The 24,184-nt window shown below is 36.9% G+C and overlaps 1 pseudogene; it reads left to right on the plus strand.

The window, feature by feature from the left end:
* The first annotated feature begins 1,078 nt into the window (after positions 1–1,078).
* Positions 1,079–6,541, plus strand: LOC130719275 (uncharacterized; annotated as a pseudogene).
* Positions 6,542–24,184: the final 17,643 nt, after the last annotated feature.

Below are 24,184 nucleotides of genomic sequence, written 5' to 3' on the forward strand. Positions count from 1 at the left end.
ACCATAAAAGGCTGAAGAAAAGAAGAAAGCGAAGAGAGAAAAAAAAGAGCTGCAATACAAGAAAAGATTCAAGCCTCTACTTTCTTCATCTGTTCTTATTTAGTTTACACTCAGCTTATTTAGAAGCAAAACCTTTGTAAACACCAACCTCAAACAGTTGTTTGATTTTCCTTAAGGGACCGGGTAGGTCAGTATCCTTAAGAAGACTAAGAGAGTGAATCTTAGTGGTGATTCCTTTAGGAGATCAAGGTTGATCGGATCCTAGAGAAGACTAAGAGAGTGAATCTTGGTGTGAGCTAAGTCAGTGTATTGTTAGTCACTTGTAGGTTTCAAGTGCAGTTGTAACAATTATCTGATTAGTGGATTGCCTTCATTCTAAGAAGGAAGAAATCACCTTAACGGGTGGACTGGATTAGCTTGAGGGATTTATCAAGTGAACCAGGATAAAATACTTGTGTGCTTCTCTCTTCTCTCTATCTTTATCCGCTGCACCATCTATCTTAGAGAAACCGAAAAGATTTACTTTAAATCTTAAGGGGAAAGTTTTTATATTGAAAACGCTATTCAACCCCCCCCCCTTCTAGTCGTTTTTCACACCTTCAAACTCTTCATTAACAATAATTAATCAACATATTCTCCCTTAATGTGTTGTTTTTGAACTCTCATTACTTCTCTAAGTTGTGGATATCTTCCTTTTTGTAGTGCTTTACTGAAAGTATTTGCTAGTTGCTCTTATGAACTCCAGAAAATTAATTGCACATCTCGTTCTTCAATTATACTTTGAAGGAGTGATGCTTTATGTTAATGTGTCTGATCCGACTTGGAAAAATAAGACTATTTTTCATGGTCATGGCTGATTTCTTGTAACAATGGAGTTAGAGACTTCTCTCTAATGTATTTTAATAATCTTCTCAACCATAGTGCTTGTTGTGTAGCTAAACCAGCTGCTAAATATTCAGCTTCATATGTATTTTAATAATCTTCTCAACCATAGTGCTTCTCTAATGTAAAGTTTTTTTAGGGTTTGAAAAAAAAAATTTACTTTCATTCTTACTCTATTTGGGAAACTTAGTGTTGCATGACTAGGGCGAATCCTGGGTTTTTGCATCCATTTATTTCTGAAATAGATCGAGAATTTCATAGGTTAATTAGAGCACGTAGAGCTTTTGCTACTGATCCTCATTTAAGTGATTCTGATTCTGACCTTGATTTTGATTCTGAATTTGTTGCAGTTTCTGAAAACATGGCTGAAGAAGGACCGCGAGAGAGAACACTAAGGGAGCTGGCTGCACCTGATTTCACCTACGAAAGCTTGTGTATCCAGTATCCTGAGGATGTACCATGTGTACTCAAAACTGGACTAATCCACTTATTGCCTAAGTTTGGTGGTCTTGCAGGTGAAGATCCTCATATGCACATCAAGGAGTTCCGTACTGTCATATCCACCATGAAGCCTCCTGAAGTTGACAAAGATCATATCTGTTTGAAGGCTTTCCCTCATTCCCTTCAGGGAACTGCAAAGACCTGGCTGTATAACTTACCTCCTGCATCAATTGCAAGTTGGGACGACCTGAAAAGAATGTTTCTTGAGAAGTTCTTCCCTGCCTCTAGGACAACTTCAATCAGAAAAGACATCTCAGGAATCAGGCAGCTACATGGAGAGACTCTATATGAATACTGGGAAAGATTCAAGACACTATGTGTGAGCTGCCCCCATCACCAGATTTCCGACCAGCTCCTAGTTCAGTATTTCTATGAGGGTTTGCACAACATGGACAAAAATATCATTGATGCTGCTTGTGGAGGCGCATTGAATGACATGACTCCTACTGAAGCCAGGCGTTTGTTTGAGAAGATGGCTGCTAATTCTCAGCAGTTTAACACAAGGAGTAATGATGCTGTTAGAAGTGTTAGTGTGGTTGGGACAGATCCAAGGATGGACAAGCTTGAGAAGAGGATGAAAACCATTGCCACCTTGGTTACTCAATTGGCCATGAACCAGAATATACCTTCACAACAGGCAAAGGTTTGTGGCATTTGCACTAAAGACCATAATACTGATGTTTGTCCTTCTCTGCAGGAACCTACAGCTGAGAATCCTGAAGCATATGCTGCCAACATTTTCAATAATCGACCTCAGCAAAATTATGATCTGTCATCTAACAGATATAACCCTGGCTGGAGAAATCATCCAAATCTTAGATGGTCTGATCAGTCACAACCTGCCCAAGCACCGTTTCAGAATAATGTTAGACCATATGTTCCTCCTCCAATGCAACAACAGGCTAACAACCCTGCTGCACCGCAATCTAAAGAATCTTCATTGGAGGATATGTTGAAGCAGATGACAGCCCAAAACATGCAGTTCCAACAAGACACCAGATCCTCCATTCAAAGACAGGAAACATCTATTCAGAATCTGACCAACCAGATAGGACAGATGGCTACTTCAATAAACCAGCTACAATCCCAGAATTCTGATAAGCTGCCCTCTCAGACGGTTGTCAATCCAAGAAATGTGAGCGCCATCACCCTAAGGTCGGGGAAGCAAATTGATGCAGACCATGGACCAGATCCTGAACCTGAAAAGGAGACAGAGACCACTGCCACAAGAACTTTCAACGTACAACCACCTTCCATTCCTCTTCCATTCCCTCCGAAAGCTATGCCAAGCAAAAAGAAGGAAGAGGTAGATAAGGGAATCTTGGAGATATTCAAGAAAGTGGAGGTGAACATACCTCTACTTGATGCACTCAAACAAATTCCAAGATATGCGAAGTTCTTGAAAGAATTATGCACTCAGAAAAGGAAGTTGAAGGGAAATGAAAGAGTTCGCATGGGGAGAAATGTTTCTGCAATAATAGCTAAAGCTGGTAAACCTGCTCCTGTTTCTGATGTTCCTGAAAAGTGTGAAGATCCAGGTACGTTTTCTGTTCCTTGTGTCATAGGTGATACTAAATTTGAGAGTGCCATGCTAGATCTAGGAGCTTCAATTAACGTAATGCCTGTGTCTATTTTTAAATCTCCTTCACTTGGACCTTTAAAACCTACGGGTGTTGTCATCCAATTAGCAAATAGGAGCACTGCACACCCTGCTAGTTGGGTAGAGGATGTCTTGGTTAGGGTTGGTGAACTTGTTTTCGCTGCTGATTTTTATGTGCTTGAAATGGAAAAAGGATCTTCCCGTAATACAGTTCCTATCATTTTGGGGAGACCATTTTTAAAGACAGCCCGAACCAAGATAGATGTGTATGCTGGAACATTGACTATGGAATTCGGTGATATTGTGGTTAGGATAAACATTTTTGATGCTATGAAACATCCACCTGAAGATTATTCTGTGTTTCATATTGATTTGCTTGATGAACTGCTTGATGATATGCTTGATGAACATGAATATGATTTCCTACATGATTCTGATTATCCTTCCCTAACTGGGTCATACACTTGTCCTACATGTACTGCTACTGAAATGTGTGATTCTTGCATTGATCAATTTTTGGACACTGTTGTTGTTGACTCAGATGTTAAGAAATCTGATTGCACTAACCCAATTGTTGAAGTGCAGGCTGCAGAAGCTGTATCTGCTAGTTTGGTTCCATCTGTTTTGCAGGCACCCGTATTGGAGCTTAAGCCCTTGCCAGATAACCTCAAGTACGCTTACTTAGAGGACGATAAGAAGCTCCCTGTCATTGTTTCCTCTCTCCTTCATGAAAATAGAGAGGAAAAGTTGCTGCAAGTACTAAAGAAGCACAAGAAAGCTATTGGTTGGACCTTAGCTGACATTCCTGGTATTAGTCCATCCATGTGCATGCATAGAATACTCTTGGAAGAAGGAGCGAAGCCAGTAAGACAACCACAAAGGAGACTCAACCCAGTGATACTTGATGTTGTGAAGAAGGAGATCACCAAGCTTCTACAAGCTGGCATTATATATCCAATCTCTGACAGCCCTTGGGTGAGCCCAGTTCAAGTGGTCCCTAAGAAGACAGGACTTACTGTAGTGAAGAATGAGAGAAACGAGCTTATCCCTACTCGAGTGCAAAACAGTTGGAGAGTTTGCATTGATTATAGGAGGCTTAATCAAGCAACCAGAAAGGATCACTTTCCGTTGCCCTTCATTGATCAAATGCTTGAGCGCTTAGCAGGTAAAAGTCACTAATGTTTTCTTGATGGTTTTTCTGGGTACTTTCAAATTCACATTGCTCCTGAGGACCAAGAGAAGACCACATTCACCTGCCCCTTTGGCACTTTTGCCTATAGGAGGTTGCCCTTTGGCCTATGCAATGCCCCTGGTACATTCCAGCGGTGCATGGTAAGTATTTTCAGTGATTTCTTAGAAAGTTGCATCGAGGTATTCATGGATGATTTCACTGTTTATGGATCTTCATTTGATATATGTTTAGATAATCTGGATAAAGTTTTGCATAGGTGCATTGAAACTAACCTTGTTTTGAATTATGAGAAGTGTCATTTTATGGTAGAGCAAGGCATAGTTCTAGGTCATGTGATTTCTAACAAAGGTATAGAGGTGGATCCCGCCAAGATAGATGTTATTTCACATTTGCCTTACCCCTCTTGCGTGCGAGAGGTGCGTTCTTTTCTTGGCCATGCAGGTTTTTATCGCAGGTTCATTCAGGATTTCAGCAAGAGAGCCTTTCCTCTCTCTAACTTGTTGCAGAAGGAAGTGGCGTTTGATTTTGATGAGAAATGCAGAGAGGCGTTTGATTGCCTCAAGAAAGCCTTGACCACCACTCCTATCATTCAGGCACCTGATTGGACAGCCCCTTTTGAGCTCATGTGTGATGCCTCTAATTACGCATTGGGTGCTGTCCTTGCTCAAAAAGTGGATAAGTTACCTAGGGTAATATATTATGCTTCCAGGACTTTAGATTCTACACAAGCGAATTACACAACCACTGAAAAAGAACTTCTAGCTATTGTGTTTGCTCTAGATAAATTCAGATCATATTTGCTAGGTTCTAGGATTATTGTTTACACTGGCCATGCAGCTCTTAAGTTCCTGTTGAAGAAGGCTGAATCAAAACCTAGGTTGATCCGATGGATGCTCTTGCTCCAAGAGTTTGACTTGGAGATTAGAGATAGAAGTGGAGCACAAAATTTGGTGGCCGATCACTTGAGTTGGATAGAGAGGGATGTTGATACTCTTCCCATTAGAGATGACTTTCTGGATGAGCGGCTCTTTAATATTTCAGTTTCTTTTCCAGCACCCTGGTTTGCTAATATTGTTAATTATTTAGTTGCTTCTGTTTTCCCTCCATTTGCATCTCAAGCTCAGATTGCTAAGCTTAAGAGTGATGCTAAATATTATTGTTGGGATGACCCCTATTTGTGGAAGTTTTGTACTGACCGGGTTATTAGGAGGTGCATTCCAGATCATGAGATTGAGTCAGTCCTTCAGTTTTGCCATGCTTCTGCAGTGGGCGGTGACTTTGGACCCCAAAGGACAGCATGCAAGGTGCTTGATTCTGGATTTTACTGGCCCACCATCTTCAAAGATGCGTCAAGGATTTGCAGCACTTGTGAGCCATGTCAGAGAGCAGGCGGTACCATTTCTTGGAGAAAAGAGATGCCTCAACAGTCCATGTTGTTTTGTGAGGTCTTTGATGTCTGGGGTATCGATTTTATGGGTCCTTTTCCTGTTTCTTTTGGTTTTTATTATATTTTGCTTGTTGTTGATTATGTTTCTAAATGGGTGGAAGCTAAGGCCACCCGGACTAATGATTCTCGAGTTGTTGTGAATTTTGTTAGGTCTAACATCTTTTGCAGGTTTGGCATTCCTAGAGCAATCATTAGTGACCAAGGCACCCATTTCTGCAATAAGTCCATGCAAGCTCTTCTCAAGAAATATGGGGTTGTTCATAGAATTTCCACACCATACCATCCTCAAACAAATGGGCAAGCTGAGAATTCCAACAGAGAGATAAAGAGGATCTTGGAGAAGACGGTCCAGCCTAACAGGAAGGATTGGAGCAATAGACTTGAGGATGCTCTTTGGGCCCACCGTACTGCTTACAAAGTACCCATCGGAATGTCTCCTTATCGTGTTGTTTTTGGTAAGGCATGTCGTCTTCCTGTTGAGATAGAGCATCGTGCTTATTGGGCTGTGAAGACTTGCAACTTGGCTCTTGATCATGCTGGTGGCGAAAGGAAGCTTCAATTGAGTGAGTTAGATGAGATCCGTTTGGAAGCCTATGAGAACTCTAAGTTCTACAAAGAGAAGACCAAAATATTCCATGATAGCTTGATTTCCAGAAAAGACTTTTTGGTTGGACAGCAAGTGTTGTTGTATAACTCTAGGCTTGGCATAATGAGCGGTAAGCTTCGCCCTAAGTGGATTGGTCCTTTTGTTGTTACTAATGTGTTTCCTTATGGTACTGTAGAGATCAAAAGTGAATCCACAGATAAGAGCTTCAAAGTTAATGGTCATCGCCTCAAGCATTTCCTCACTAATCCTTCTCTTGTGGATGCTACCATGGAAGATGTTTCCTTGGTTGTTTCCGCCCTCCTCCCGCCATAAATCAGGGAGTTTTCTTTTTCCTTCTTTCCTTTTATTGCACTTGTTCAATTCCATATTTGTTATGCTTCATTGGGACAATGTGTAGTTTAAGTGTGTGGGGGAGATTACCGTAGGTAGAATATTTAGCTTTTGAATAAATTAGGTTGATCCATGCTTTTCTTTGAATTATTAGGTTTTGTTTAGATTATGGGCATTTTCTTTCTTTGAATTGAGTCATGATATCTTGTGATGTGAATCCATGCGTTCTTGTGTGTCAAGTTACTTTTGAAAATTGAGGGGTTGAAACAATTATGATAGACTTAATTCCCATGTGAGAGATTTTGAGCCTTAACTATAGGTGGTCAACTGTATGCCATCTCTAATCTTTTTCTTGTGTGATTGCACTCTTGATTACTTGCACTCTAGAACTTGACTTGACGCTTGTTTCTACTTGATATTCACATGCACATATTGAGGTGATTTTAGACATTTTCTTCTTTTAATTAATAAGCCACTAGCCATATAAGCCTACCTTGAATGAATTATCCTTTGATAGCCACTTTGAGCCTTTTTTACCCTTCTTTTCTTTAGCTCATTACAAGCTTATAAGTGAAAAACCATGATTGACCTAATCTTAGGGAATTTTGGAGCTTTGGAATTGTTTTGGGAGTAAGTACTAAGTGGGTAAGGGTGCATTGTTCTTTAATTCTTCCAATTCTCGGTTATGCATAGTTGGTTGTTGTAAATAGACTGGTGGTGCTGTTTTTCTTACTAATTTCGTTTTTCAGTAAAAAAAAAACAAAAAACAAAAACGAAAAAAAAAACAGAAAAGAAAAAAAAGAAGGCCAAAGAGGAAAAAAATGATTGAAAGGATGAAAAGTTGAAGTGTGGAATTGGAGGAAGAATTGCAAATCTTATGCTATATTGGGTTGATTTTGACTTACTTTTTACTTATTCCCCATTGCTCCTCTATTTCCTAAGGTTTTAGCTACTTATCTTATATTTTATCCTACCTTGTCCTTGGCCCCATTACAACCTTCAAAAGTCCTTTTTGATCTTTATGTGCATGTGTTTTTGATTGTTGATGTTAGCGGCTTGTCAAGCCTATGATAGTGTTTGTTCTCATGAAGTGCCTTGAGCGTAAACACAAACCTTAAACACTTGAGTGTCAACACTTTGAGAGCATAACTTGTGAGGTTCTATCATCTTTGTTCTCACCTCTTGGTTTGATTGGTTACTTTACATGCTTGGATGTTTGGATGATATTCATGGATTTCTTGTCTCTTTGATTCTTCACTTGATTTTGCCCATTTCTCTACATTTCCTAGGATTCATTGTTAAGTATGTGATCTTTTAGGTTATTGCATGATTCACTTCTAGTTTCAAATTGGTTTTCATGTTCTTAATTCTTTATTTGGCCCACGAGTGCAAAAGGCTAAGTGTGGGGGTATTTGATGAGCAATATTTTACCCATTTTACATAGCCTTAATTTGCCATTATTAATGATTATTCGCAATTAATTGACCTTACTTGACAGTGATTTCTATTATTTGGTCTAATTACGTTTATTCTTATTTTCAGGTCTTATTTGACATCAAGGGCATTTTGGAGATTTGTGGAATGAAGATTTAATTGTGCTGGAGTGAAGATTGTATTTTATGAAATATTAGGATTTAATTTCGGAATAAATTAAGTTTGATATCTTTAAGATTCAAACTTATTTAGGTTGTTATTTTAAAACTCTCTATCTTTAGGATTTGTTAGGATTTATTGTTATCTTTTAGGATTTGATGTTGATTAGGATTTGTGATCTCAACTCTTATTTAAGGGTTTGTGCTGAGAGAAACAATTACCTTTTGCCTTATGCTATTATTTAATATAATTTCGTTTTTCAGTAATTATTAGAGCTCTGCTAGGGTTTATGTTTTTATTCCCTGCTTCCTCCAATTTAATTGTTGAATTCGCCCCATCCATGGAAGGCTAACTTCCTTCGAACGAATTCCTTTGCAAAGTATATCGCGCTCTTGAGGTATAGTGCTTAATAGAATTCGCCTGATTAGTTTTCTTCATCTCTACTTCTGGCTTAGGTTTGCTTAATTCATTTTGATTAGAAATAGAAGATGATGTATGTTCGCTTAGTTCATATTAGGGCGTAAACGATTCTTAATCGCTTAGTTTAGGAATCTGTGAATTAGTTATCGCTTAGTTAATTAATTCTCACGAACTAGGAAACTAATAACAAGAATTGATCTTTAGATACCCGTGATTGAGCAGCGATATACTGAACAAAGGGATTCGTCCGTCTTTACTTGATTTTATTAATCTGTTTTACTTTCTGCTAGTCCTTGAAACTGAATCACAAAACCCCCCTTTGAGTGTGTGCGTTTTTAATATTGAGTATTTGTTGAAACGATAATCCTTGGGAAACGACCTAGGAGTCACTTCCTAGTTACTACAGTTTTCTAAATTAATTATTTGTATCGGGTACGGCCTCGATCAACCACCGTTGTCGAGGCACGACCTTCACGAACCAGAACCTCCATAGCTCAAACACGAGACCACCGTCTTCGAGCTGCGATCCAAGCATAGCCGCCGTCACGTGACCATCAGAGGTGTTGCGCCACCATCATCATCGCTTATTTCTCGTTCGATCTGCAGTTCGCCACCGTCACCATTGCAATCGCCTCTTTCTCCTTCGATCTGCAGTTTTCCACTTTGTTATCTTCTCTTTTTCTTCTATTGTGGTGAGTTAGTTTAAAGGATTTGGGTGGGGCCAGGGTTTTTGGATTTGCTGGGGTGAGGGTGGGTTTATGGGTTGTGGCTTAATTGGTTGCTGGCGATGGAAGTGGGTTTGCTGGGATGGGGTTGGGTAAATGGGTTTAATTAATTATTAGTTTCATATTTTTAAATAATTAATGATCTAATTAATAAAAAATTTAAAAATTAAATTAAGATATAGTTAATATCTATTTTAGTTAATTAATATTTATAGATACTAACTATATCACCATTTTGGGGAATTAATTATGACGTCAGCGGAACTCCGGCGTTGACCAAAAATGGTTGAGGGACCAAAACCAATCATTTCCCCAAACATTAGGGACGATTGTCTATATTTACTCTGGTGAGAGACCAAAACAAAAATAGAGGTAAAAGATAGGGACCAAATCCTTAATTAAGCCCTTATTTGCTCCACCAAGCACTAAGTATTTCCAATGACACTAAATTCATGTAACTGTTCACTAACAATAATTAATTTATTATACTAATTATAACTAAACAACACATTACTCAACAAAATATCATTGCTTATGATTTGGTTTTTTTTCTCAAGGTATTACCACAGCCGGCAACCATGAGACAAATCCCCCGATGCTCTAAGATCACGTTAAATTGATAGGTCTCTCCCAACAAATGCTTATGTTTGACGTATATACGAAAGTTGTAATATCTGTCCGACATGTGTGAATTTCTGACAGCCTCGTTTTGCAGAGTATTTTAAATTAAATTTTAAAAATTCTGGCTGTTGACGAACACTATAGTATCGTCACAAAATTGGCTTGTCAATGAAAATCCCCCCAAAAGTTCTTTTTTGATCTATTCGCATTTAACTGTGGTTCAAAACCACTGCTTAACATGTATGTACTCGCGCAACGCAAGATCTATGTAGAAGGGTTCTTTCATCTTACATGATGGTGATAATAACATACATATATCGTGGACCTTCCATGGACGCAAGTCAAATCATATTTGCCGTACACGCGTTGGACATGTCATAGTTTTGGAGGCATGTTGAGGTTTCTATCAAATAGTTCGAACTTGATGACAAAAAGCAAGCTTTTGGTATTGATAAGTGAGATTAACCTTATGTGCGTTGAGGGTGGGGACGTGGGGTGCCTGCAGTAGTCACCATGGCTCATGTGCCGGCTAATTAAATTGTTCTAATGTGAGGACAGAAATATATGTAGTAGGAAATTAAGAAGTTATGTATACGAGAGAGACCACTGTGCATATTATGAATGTATACTTTGAGGATTTCCTTTCAATCTTGATTACCTGCACTAGAGGGAAGCTAGATTTTGGAGCTTTGCATACCAAAAAGATAAGGGTTATGCATTTTCGTTTGGAATTATAGCATATGTTGATGGGGTGTGCATGTTAACTATGTATGTCAAGTTGTTTATTAATGTGAAGCTGTCAAGATCTAATCAATGTCGTCCTTTATCCTATTTCTCAACATGCAGGATCAATTCAGTTGTGCTGCATTCCGTTTTCTGTGAAGCATGAATGATGTAATGCGTACGTACTTGTTGTTACATGAACATGAGGTTCTTAGTTCCAGGGTTTTGAGTAGCCATTGTTAAGCTTAAAAGAAAGAGAAAAATGATGATGCACCAACAGTGTAAAGTTTTTTTACACCGTCAATGAATCAGATTTTAAGGATGTGTCACGTCAATTAATGAAATTAAATAAAAAGAGATATTTTCTCACATCCTTGAAATCTGATTGGTTGATGGTGTAAAAAAACTTTATACCATCAGTGCATAGAAATTAAACTCTAAAAGAAAACCTGTCTTATTAAATAACGGGCCGGTTTTACTATGGGTGGCACTAGGGGTGTAATCGAACCGGATTGTTTCGGATTTGAGGTGTTTAAATGTCAGAATCAATCAAACATGTTCGGTTTGGGTTGATTCGGATTACATGATTTATACTTATAAACCCGATCAGGTTGGTTCGGTTCGGATGGTCGGATTTGAAATAAAAAATATTATTTAGAAATACGCACGAAAATTATTCTAAAAACGTGAAAAATTTTAAAAAAAATTATAGAAAAATCCAACACTTTTAAAGAATAACATTCGATAATGACATAATCCATATAATCTAAATAAAACTAACATCTCTAATACAAATATAAATATGTAATGTAATTGGCTGAAAGTGTTTGAGCTTAATGTAAAAAAAGTTCTTAATTCATTGGGTTGGTTCAGAATATAAGTCGGTTTTTCAATACCCGAATCCAATACCCGAACAGATGGTGATTAGATTCAGTAAAAAAAATTCGAACAAAACCAATGATCCAATCCAACTCACCATAATGTGTTCGGTTCAGATCGGTTTGATCGGATTCGCGAATCGGACCATACCCGCTTACACCCCTAAGTGGCCCTTGTGCCTATTAATTCAATTTGCTTATTAAAAAAAAATTAAATGACAGACTTCACATTGCATCTAATAAGTGGGGCTAGAACGGAGGCCGAAATTTGAGAGTAGAGAGTCAAGATAAAAAAAAAGGGCCAATAACTAAGACAATATATACTATACATACAACAATATCTACCGTATACATGTGTATGACAGGTAAGAACTAAGAAAATAATATACAATTTTTACCGTTAAGAATGGGCTACTTAAAGTGATGGAAAATAAAAGAGAAAATAAATTAAATGTAAATTTGAATCAAAATTCTTTTTATATAGAGAAAATAGGAGGTGCACTGACAATGTAAATTTATTTTACACATGCATCCAATTGATTTTCACCACATCAGTAATTTTTAATTTACTAATTAAAATTAAAAAGATTTGTAACCACTTAGTCCTATGTTGCATAATGTGATTGGACGTCAGTGTAAAACTTCTTTACACTGATAGTGCACATTCATTAATCTCTTTTATGTATTTAGCATTTCATAGCATACATTGTGTTTAGTCCACCATGAGAAAAATATTCATTTCTTTATCTCAATAAAAAATTTATTTAGATTCAGTTTGTTTCATTTTTTCTGAAAAAATCACTTTTCAAATTAAATTAAAATTAACATTTTTTATAAAACTCCTAGTCGATGTGGTCGCCCAAGGAACGGGAAGAGCTCAGGTTTGTCAGCGGGGCACGAGGTTCGCCCTACTTCTCGCCGTGTAGAGGTTGGTTTGAGCTCTCTAGATAATTATTTGGTGGTTTTTGAACCACAAGATCTAAGGGTCCTCTAGGTGTTATGACGCGGGCGAGAGCGGCTTTGGCCACAAGGGTTCGACTTGGTATGGTGTATGATTTTTCGGACGTAGTTGCCCTTCAAGGCGTAGCAGATAATATTAGGCCTCTTCTCCAAAGTTAGTAAGAGTAGCGAGGTGGTTAGCTTTTTGGTGTACTAATCAATGAATCATCCCTTCCCGGGGTTTTTCCCCATGGGCTTTGTTCTGATTTCAACAGTTACTTTTATATTTATATTTATATATCTTTCTCTTTTCTAAAAAAATTTAAAACTACTATGATTAACTTATGAGGAACATTTATTATATTATATTGAGTAGAGAAAAAATTTAAAAAGTGATTCTTATTAGTATAACCAAACACAATTAAGCTTATGATTTTGCCAAGAATCACTAAAAACTAATTTCCTTTTTTAAAACAATAATGATTGTTTTCAATTAGAAACAAACATACTCTTAGTCGCATTTCAGTTTATTCTACATAATAATTTAATTTTATATTATATATCTAATATTGAGATTTTTATTTGTGAGTAAGAACTTATTCTCTTTTGAAAGTGAGGTAGAGAGAAGAGATAAGATGAGTAAAAAAAAAGTGAGAAATATAATACATTCTGTAGGTTATTTAGTATGAAATAAAGAAAAGAGAAAGAATTGAGGTGAAGAGAGAAAAAAATATTTTTATATTAAAGGTTATTTATATATATGATTTTAATAGTACTTGCGGCCAAATATTCACATTCCAGCGGTTGTGCACCGCCATTGATGAAAGTATATAGCATGAAAAAAAAGGGTTTGCTGCCAATTCTTCGCTAATTGTGAAGACCATAAAAAGTGGGTGGAAACTTCGATTTCTTTCTCTCTTCTCCTTTATCTTGAGCAATCAAACATAGTTGGTTATCCTCCTTTTTCATATCTCACTCGGCATCTTTTATCGTCACAAAGTTTACTCTAACAAATACTCCGTTAGTGAGAAGGATAAGGGTTTGTTCACACTAAATATACACTTTCAACTAAGATAGGGAAGTTAGAAATAAAAGAAAAATGAGAAATTTAATATGGAAAATGTTTTCTTCACACCTTATTTTGAGGTGGAAGGAGGTGGAGGAGGAGAGAGATAGGAAGAAAAGAAAAAGTAAGAGAGAGAACGTATGAGATGTGATAGATGATAAAAGGAGAGAGGTAGAAACAAAAATAGGTGAAAATGAAGTGTTTAAAAGATGAGGTGTGTATATATCATTACTCATATAATATATAACTTTAGGTGCGCACTGGGGTACGTATACAAACTTTATAGAAATATTTTAAAAGAGAGTAAAAATATGATAGAAGAGAAAAGATATACAAATCATCACAAATCGAGAGAATATGAAGTTGATGTGTGTGTAAAATGGCATACCCGTAATTTGAGCAGAGAGGAGAGGATAAAAGGGAACTTCAAACAATGAAGATTGTGTGCAGTGTAGCGATGATGAGTGTGGTCAGTGCTCAATAGAGAATAGCTGTGCCAAAAACTCAAAAAGGATGTGGACAAAAACAAAGCTGGGCAAAAAAGGGCTCATTTGGTTTGGTGGTTCCTGACGATCTGTGTTAATTTGGCATTTGGTGATGAATGATTTGATTTACTGCAACCACAACGCCTCGCCACGTAGTACTCCATATATGTCCTTTTCATTTATATAGGTCATAGGATTACACTGCTAATCCCACAATTATAAACTATACATGGTCAATAACAACACCTGTTCCCATCTAATGACTATACACAAACTAATTTTGCACATGAATCGTGCCTATCCTTTTGGGAGAATGAGAATTTAAATAATAAAAGTAAAAAGATAACATAGTTCTTTACTGAACCTATGTTTCATATATTATATTGAATAATTGATCTCACTCTTTATATTAGATGGTTAGATGATGTTTGAGACTTATTTCACTGTTACAAGCACCTCAACAAGAATACCTCTTATGTATTTTAATAAAATTTATTTGCTTATAAAAATATTACATGAGAACAAGCAACCAATTTCATTAGTATCATAATAAATGAGTAGTTTGTGAAATTTCCGTAGTACCATATTTGGAATACTGGCAATTAATCACATGCGGTACCAGAAGTACATATGTTGGAGTATTGGATAAATACATTCATCACCTTGTTTGATATAAATTTCAAGATACGAAAATGAGAGAGTTGAAGAAAAAAAAAACTTTGCACAAATTCCATCATTTTCATCCTCAACCTATGGTGTGGAAAGGAAGGGGAAAAAACAATTGAGCTCCATCTTATATTGCATATTTTAATTAATTCAATGTAACTATATATAATTCTCTCTTTTTGATTAAAGATAAATAAATTAATACAAGAAACTTTTTATTCTCTATTTTAATAATAAGAAACAAAGAAGGACCCTTAGAGTAACGTCGGTCATGAACGTTAAATTTTACTTAGGTTTAATTCTAGTTTGGGTCCCTGATGTTTGAAAAATGTACGATTTGCGTCCCCCGTGTTTAAAACATGCGGTCAAGCTCCCTGACATTTCTAAAACGTGCGATCGAAGCTTTTCCGTCCATATCCGTTTGGTTCCGTCTGTTGGTCAAACGGAGCTGCGTCCACGTGTAATAAAACAAACGAATTTACTCCCTGATCTTTCTTCTTTGTGCAATTTGCCTCCCTAATGATTAAAACGAGCGAATTTACTCCCTCATGTTTCAATAAAATTTAAAATAAAATAAATTAATTAAAAAACTAAATAATATAATAATAGAACTAAATATAAATTAAAAAGAATCCAAATCAGTTCATCTTTTTCATCTGTAATCTCACTCTCTTCACCATAGCCATAACCAATGTCTACCATATACAACCAACCCCAAACCACCACCTCTTCCTTCTGAACTCACTATCTTCTTCTTCTCCTTTAGATCTGAACCTGTTATTCTCCATTACAAAACCCACATCTACAAAATCGACATCAATTTTTTCTGTTCAAATCCCTAAATCCCAACTCTCACAACTTCAGTGAGGACATCATCCTTAAACATGTAGAACGCCACTCCCAGTATGCTCACAAGGAACGCTATCACCTCCTGCAAATCCCCTAGTTCCACTCTCCTTTCTGGGTTTCGTTGCTTTGATGATTTATGGGTTTTCTGGGTAGTAACTGATGGCTTGTTGCAGATCTGGATGTGGCTCTGAGGTTTTGCAATGGCCATGAATTTCAGCCAGAGAGGGCAACAATGATTCTGAAAGATGAATGGGTGGCTAAATCTGATGAGATGAAAATGGCTTATCCCTCTCTAAATTTTATGGGGTTTTACCTCCTCCCATCTTCCTGGATTTCTGGTTTCTTGCATTATTTATGTGTTTTTTGTTTGTCAGCTGGATCTGTTTTTTCATGAAAGATGGAGAGAAATGTGTGTTTAAAAGTGGAAGATGAACTAGGGAGAAAATTGTTATTTTAATTCTTGATAAATGTGTTGTTTTGTTAACGAACATGAATTGAAGATTCAATTTTTTTTTTCTTGAGTTGTTGTTGATTTGAATCTGTTTCAGGTTGTGTTACTTTGATAATATATGATTTGTTTTCATTCAAGATTAATGATATGTTTTTTTTCTGAAACAAATTAATGATCTTTTTTTGTTACCATCTGTTAATGATTTCTTTAGTTTTTTAATTAAATTGTTTTATTTCAAATTTTATTGAAATATGAGGGAGTAAATTCGCTTGTTTTAAACATTAGGGAGGAAAATTGCACAAAGATGAAAGATCAGGGTGTAAATTCGCTCGTTTTATTACACGTGGACACAACCGTTTGGTCAACAGACAGAACCAAACAGATATGGTCGGAAGGGCTTCGATCGCATGTTTTAGAAACGTCAGGAAGCTTGACCGCACGTTTTAAATATGGGGGACGCAAATCGCACATTTCTAAAACATCAGGGACCCAAACTGGAATCAAGCCTTTTACTTATTAGAGTCGACTTAGCTGATGCAAAACCAACGCAACATTTCCAAAAAAGGAAATTCATTTAAATGATGCATCGGCTAGACCAACGCCAATGCGTCGACATTTTGCAAATTAGTGTTAGCGGAAGCGGACGCAAAAGTTACCCGCCAACGAAGCGTGTGCCTTCCTTTGTTTAGCGTCGGCAAGTGACTAATGTTAAAATCACTGGCCATATTAGCGCCAGTGAGAGCCGATTCTAACTTGCTAGTGTATGAGCCATTTCATAGGGCAGAGGTCATCTATCATTGATTTGTATGACCACCTAGCTTGCCTTCAATATAAGACCCTGACGTTCTTCACAGTCCAAACCTTAACCCACATTCTCTTTGTCCTTTGTCTCCTTCCCCCTCCTCTCCCTTCCCTCTGCCTCCATAACCGTCATTATTAGTGCCTCCCTTCTCCTCTGCCTGTGCAACCATCTTCTTCTCTGCCTTCCCCTACCCTAGCCATTTTCATCATATTTTTCTCCCTTGGCCCCTCCCTTATTCGCCTCGGCCACAGTCGCTATCTTCTTCTTCATCTACCCCTCTCTCATCCCCTGCCGCTGTCACCCTCCCCCTCTCTCATCCTCCATCCACCGCCCGATGCAATGTCTCTCGCTGCACTGTTGTTGTTAAAGGTATGAAAAACACTAGAAAGGGAGGGGGTTTGAATAGGGTTTTGAAGTTTTAAAGCTTTCCCTCTAAGATTTTGGTAAATCTTCTCGGTATAAAGAACACAAGGTGCAAGAGATAAAGGATAAAGAAAAGCACACAAGTGTTTTATCCTGGTTCACTTGATAAATCACTCAAGCTAATCCAGTCCACCCGTTAAGGTGATTTCTTCCTTCTTAGAATGATGGTAATCCACTATTCAAAGATTGTTACAACTGCACTAGCACACCTTGCTCAGTGACTAACAAATCTAAGAACTAGCAACACTAAGACACACAAGTCTTAGTCTTCTAAAGAATCCTGACCTCACTGATCTCTCAATGAAATACAAACAAAGTTTGTAGAATGTTAGGTTTACAAAGGGTTGCTTCTAAACAAGCAGAGGTAAACACAATAAGAACAATGAAGAAATATTGGTAAGGTCTTCGCTTGTAGGTTTTCACTTGTATTGCACAATAGTTTCTTAGCCAATTTATTCTATCTTCAACCTTTAAATACTCCAAGGTTTAGGGTTTGTATCCGTTGAAAGAATCCATCCGTTGGAGGGAAATTCTGGAAATTCCAGAACCTGCTATGGCTAACCATCGTAGGTAAGGCGGTCAGAATAGTACACTTGCTTTTGTACTATTGACAATGACATTGCCTTAGCCTAGTTGACTCCTGATCTTTGGCGACACTTCATGTTGGAACTTGTGAAGCAATGTGATCAGAATCAGAAGGACGCTTGGATCCTCTGACCTTCGGAACTTCTGTTTCTGGACCGTTCACTCTGAACTTCCGGTCTTCTGACTTGGAAGTACTTTGGTCTTGAGAGCCAGCTTACTTTTAGACTTCAGAATCTTCAAGTCTTAAGCTTCTAGACCGTTCACTCAGAACTTCTGATCTTCAGAACTTCAACACTTGAATTTATCAGAGTCCACATCAGAGCTTTAATCTTCAGAACATCTGAAGCGTTTACTACCGTTCAGAAGAACGTAGTGAATGCAGAAGCGTTTCATTGGTTACTCTTTGGTCCTTTGTCACACACTTAAAGGACAAACGTTAGAATGCCCTAATTGTTCATATTCAATAAAAAAACTTGTTATCATCAAAACATAAAGTTGTACCACATGACCAAATCTTGGTCTTACAGTTGTCGCACTTTCGAGCGCTCACTTTGTGCGCCCTATATTGCAGTGTCGTTGCTACCCGACTATCACGTCATTTCTGCCCCCATTGTGAGTACTACTAAATAACTTTGATTTGTGTTAATGTATTTATAATGTGATAGACGTACTTGTGATCGATATGTGAAATGAATATTTAATTACTAGTAGAATAGATACCTTTAAATGAATTTATTATAAAAGAGTATTAGATTATTTATAGAGTAATCAAAGACCCTAATCGAAGAGGAACTTGAGAAACTATTATCGGGTGAGAAATCGTTGCTGGGATAGTAGATAGAAATAGCAAGGACCGAGGGAGACAAGCAAAGAAGAAGTTGCCTCGATTAACGAATTTTGATGAAAAAAAAATTAGACCTACAAAAAAGGATGGAAGTGTTAGATTATGTCATGGATCAAAGTAATAAATGTAATAGTATTATTGTTGTTATTGGTGTTAGTTCTTGTTTGGGATTGTTATTCCTTATGATTATTATTGCATGTCTTATAACCATTATAGACATGTTAGAATTATTTTCATGACATCAGCGCTAAATTTATATTGTGCTTGATAATTATTCAGTTACAACTTTTCTTTATTGTTCAGCGGTAGATAGAACTAAATAGTTTTGATCATTGAAATATATAAAAATAATTTTATGCATCATCCAATAGCAAAAGTATGAGTTGAATTGGGAAAACAAAAACAAATTCAATAGGATGAATTTCTTTCAATCGATCATGTTCGGTTCGGATATCGGGTTCAAGAATAAATCAATCCAACCCTACCCAATACTCGGATTTAACATAATAGTTTTTTAATAATTTTTTTCCTAGTACTATATACTAATACTAAATGTTTGTAAAAAATACTAAACATAAATCACTAATGCTAAATGTTTGTGACACACTTATTAACTTTGATAGTTTCATGTTATTTGGTAATTGGATTTATTATTTTTATGGTATTTTTCTATTTTCCATTTGATTCTATTATGTGGTACTATTTCATGCTATTAATTTAGTGTACTTTTTTGCGTGATTTTCATGCTATTTGGATTTGTCATTTATTTAATTTTTTAATAAAAAAAATTCACTTTATTGTTGTTACTTTTGGTTGGCTTGCATTTTGTCCAAAACAATCTGATGTCGCAGCAGATGCTGTGACATCTGCCTTTGTGTAGCACAGGACATCAGTCTTTTACTTGGAGTGCTATTGTGTGCCCTAGAAATCTGGTGAAGACTTTATTGTGGTTACTTACGTTTTAAGTAGCTATTCTTTGGGCTGGTTTTATTGTTGGAATAATCTCTTATTAAGGGATTGATTCCTATTGTGTTTATGGTGATTGACATGTGAACGCAATCAACATTAATGGAAGATTGCGTTCTGATTTGTTGTTGTTGGACTACTGCTTCAGCGTTTTGAAAACCCTAGTGCTGCGGCTGAAGTATATATATATGTGAAGACCTAAAACGTGAAGATGACTGAAGCTATTGAGCGTAATAGATCAAGTGTTTTAGGGTTGTGATTTCGTGCTAGTCCTTGTGTTGATTGTGAACTCACCTTGCTCATTGATTCTATAAGGCAAGGTTGAGTTCTGTGTTCTTGAGTGTTAAAAATCTACTGGTTGTTGTTCTTACCAATCACTGTGGCAGTGGTTGAGCGAAAGTGAGAGGGGCTCTTATATCTAGGTCGATATACTAGGTAGAAATACACTGGGTAAATTAGGAAAAGAACTATGAGTTGTGGGTTCATGAGTGTCTGTAGTTCCTAAATCTTGAGATAGTGGATTTCCTTTCTTTGGGTGCAAACCCTCCAGACATAGGTGGAGTTTCACCGAACTGGCTTAACAATCTTGGTGTTGTGTCTTGTTATTTTTATGCTTTTATTCCTTACTATTATACGATTGTTAAAGTTGTTGCCTAAGCATCGCGTAGGACATCTGCCAAACGGGAACTAGAATTTCATTTATTTTAAATATTCCATATCTAGTATCATTTTAATTGTGACTCGATCTACCTCTCTGATCCAACTCAAATGTAGCCAAGTTGGATCGGATCGGTTTGAAGGTAAAAATTGATAAAATTTGGTCATATACAACCCGAACAGTTTTGATTGGTTTAGACTCTATTTTGGTTAAAAATTCATCCAGCTCAACTCGTGCACCCCTATAGAGTACCATGCATCTTCGTTATACCCTTTGAGTTCAATTTTGTAGCTTGGTCTCTTAATCACTCATACTTCTCTTTTCTCTGTCTTGATATTGAAGGCAGATAATAGAGAAATCTTATTAATTAAGAGACCAAATTATATTACTGAATTCAAAGCGGGCGATCCATGTTACTTGGTGGAAAATAACAAGAATGTATATATATATATATATATATATATATATATATATTTTAATTATCAAATTATGCAACTCTATCTATCATTGAAAATCAAGAACGAGATGAATTGGATAATTATCAACCTCTACATGAACTTTGCGTTGCTGCGTTGAAAATGATATCCAAGGTTAGTTGTTACGATTAACATCAACTATAATATCGGCGAATTGTGTCGGCATAGAGTGGGCTTAATTGACGCTAACCTTGGCACCAACTAAAGAGTCGATTTTAGCTTCGACCTTTTTAGGGTTTGTCTCGATATCCACACTAAGACGATGATAAATCGATTGTAACGTCAGCTTTCAGTTTGGTAATGCCAATTTTAAAACCAACACTATTTCGTGTTTTTCATGGAATGTTCCTTTACCCCTTCCTTTTTTTCTTTTTATTATAATATTTTTGAAGTTTTTTTCTCGTAAGGAGAATAGTAGTTTTCAGAATTGTTAATACACTTCTAAACATGTGATAAAAGAATAAAAGTTAAAATTCTTTTATTTAAAATGACTATTTTAGAAATATAAAATACAATCAATAATTTTCAATTATCTACGCAATGTTTTATCGATTCAACATATTTGTTATTAAATACAGCTGCATTCACACTTGAAACACATTTCCATCAAAAGGAGATGCACAAAAGAAGAGATAATAGAATTATGAAATATGATAGAAATTATGACAGGAAAAAAAATGAAAGTTATGAAAAGAAAGTGTCTTAAAATAAAATAAAGAGAAAATACGATGTGAATAAATAATAAATGAGTTATTTAAATGAATGAATAAAAATTTGGGTTAAATCACCACAGTTATAAGTGAACCAATAATTGGAGACGATGTAGCTCAGTTTTGTCTTTAGGTGCTGCATGGTTCCTGTTCTCCGGGTATTGTGAACAGAACTTTGCTTGTTCTTATTCATAAGGTGAAAAAACCTTTGCATGCTAACCAATTTAGGCCGATAAGTCTTTGTAATGTCATTTTCACAATTATAACAAAGACTATGGCGAACAGATTGAAATTAATTCTTCCTGATTTGATTTGTGAGGCCTAGAGTGCTTTTGTAGGCGACCATGAACAACGCACTGGTGGCGTTTGAATGCTTACATTATATGAAGAAGCGTATATATGGCTGTAATGACGTGTTAGCTCTGAAATTGGACATGTCCAAAGCCTATGACAGAGTAGAGTGACCTATCTTGGCGAGTGTCTTGGTGAAAATGGGGTTTCCCACTCATTAGGTTAACCTCATCATGAGTTGTGTTACCACTATGAATTTCTCAATAATGCTTAATGGTGCGCCTCCGACCCCTTTTACTCCACATAGAGGATTACGTCAGGGGGATCCGTTATCCTCGTATTTGTTTATTCTTTGTGGTGAGGTTTTTTCAGCGCTTATTAATAAAGCTGTTTTGGATTCTTCTTTGCATGGTATTAAAATTGCTCGGTCTGCTCCTGCAATTTCACATCTGTTGTTTGCAAATGATTGTATTATTTTTTCCCGAGCAATAGTGGAGGAAGTGGACTGTGTGAAGGAGGTTAACTCAACCTATGAGGGCTCTCTCTCGTGCTGGTCGTGAGGTTCTAGTCAAAGGGGTGGCTCAGGCTATCCCCTCCTATGTAATGTCTTGTTTTCTTTTGCCTGATGGTTTGTGCTCTCAGATTGAGGCTATGATAAGTCGGTTTTATTCCGAGGGGGGGGGATGATGTTACCCGGAGAGATGCTCATTGGATGAAATGGGACTCTCTCTTTGTCGCCCAAAAGGGAGTGGTGAGTTGGGCTTTCAGGACTTCAAAGCTTTCAACATGGCCTTAGTTGGGAAAAATTGGAGGCGTATCATGTCGAAACCTGAAACCTTGTTGGCTAAAGTCTATAAGGCAGTATATTTTCCTCGGGTTTCTATTTTTGAGGCTAATTAAGAAGGGGTATGGACCAAGCTATGCTTGGTCTAGTATGGATGAAGCAGTTTGTGTTCTTCAACGTTGGGGCTTATGGCGAGTGGGCAATGGCAAGAGCATTAAAGCCTGGGGCGACAAGTGGATACTAAACGTTGGTCCGGTGGTTTATAGGTGTAAGGCCCAAGTTTTTCAGTTTATACCAAGTGAATAAATTCTTATTCACCAGTAGGTTTGATGCATGGCGAAGGGAAACCTGAACAAGAGTTTAGTAAATGAAATAAATGTATGAAGGAGAAAGTTCAGGAAAAGTCTGAGGTTCGTATTGAAGTCGATAAAAGTTATAACACGATCGTTTTACGCTTAAACCTAGGTCAGAAACCCTAGTATATAGCTAAATTTCACTTTTAGGCACGATGGAAGTTAATTCCAAAAATCTTCAGAGAAATGTTAGAACTTCTCTTTTTCCATATATCAAAATCGTTTCGAGGCGAAACTCTAGGATCTACGAACGTCCGATTCCAATCATCGGAAGTTTGCCGAAACCGAAACCCTGGTATTTCAAAACCCTAGAATTTCTCGACAATGAAGACTTTTTCTATTCAGAGCTTCAAATGAATATTCCACACGCGCACGCCCATTTCTCTTGATGATTCAATCTTTCTTCAGAAGGAAGTTTTCTATTCCGACATTCGATGCAAAAAGCAACTTATCGGGTAAAATAGTTTTATACCGACTATGCTTTAGTTGCCAAAAATACAAGGAGACCTCTTTATAGTTTTGGAACTCTTTTGCCAAAACATATCTATTAATTCACGGAGAATGACGCCGGAAAAATCAGATTCGCGAAACTTTCATTTTCCCGCGAATTTCCAACCTTTATATATAGCAAAGAAAGGAAGAAAAACTCAAATTTTCCTCCATTTTCTCTCCTCAAATCCGCGGCCAAGAACAAGGAAGAAGGAAGAAGAATTTTGTTCATCGCTTGCTTGATCGTTGATCCGTTAGTTGCTACTTCAAGGCTTCGAGGTATAGTCGCTAATCCTTACCTCTGATCGCTTTTTCCATAGCTTTTCTGTAGAGTTTTCTGAGCGGATAGTTTATGGGTTTTTTGCAAAACTATCCTGTATCTTTCATTTCTGATTCTAAACCTCTTCTTTATGTGCCCAAGATCACTTCTGCCGGATTAGATTTTCCGTTATGTCGCCGGAATTCCGCCGGAATCAATTTGAGCCTAAAATACCCATTTTTGGAGTTTTTGGAGTAAAGCTTCAACCTTTAGGCTGAAAACTATCGCCTTAGCTTAGTGCTAGTAGGATTAGTTGTCATAAACGTAGTTGGTGACGTCCTTGTCGAATTTTATTTTTTGGGATTTCAGTTTTGAAAATCCTAAGTTAAAAATCATGACCAAAATACCCCTGCGACAGTTTTTGATCCGATAATTTTTCTGAGTTCAGAATACCCTTAGTTACGGCTAATGATAGCATAGGAACCAAGTTTGATCGAAGAAAAACCGAACCTTACAATTACCAAAAGTGGCCGTGAGCTATTAAAGGGGGAGGAGGAAATTTCCTTTTC

This window comes from Lotus japonicus, chromosome 5 (assembly GCF_012489685.1).
Source record: "Lotus japonicus ecotype B-129 chromosome 5, LjGifu_v1.2".
NCBI classification, from domain to species: domain Eukaryota; kingdom Viridiplantae; phylum Streptophyta; class Magnoliopsida; order Fabales; family Fabaceae; genus Lotus; species Lotus japonicus.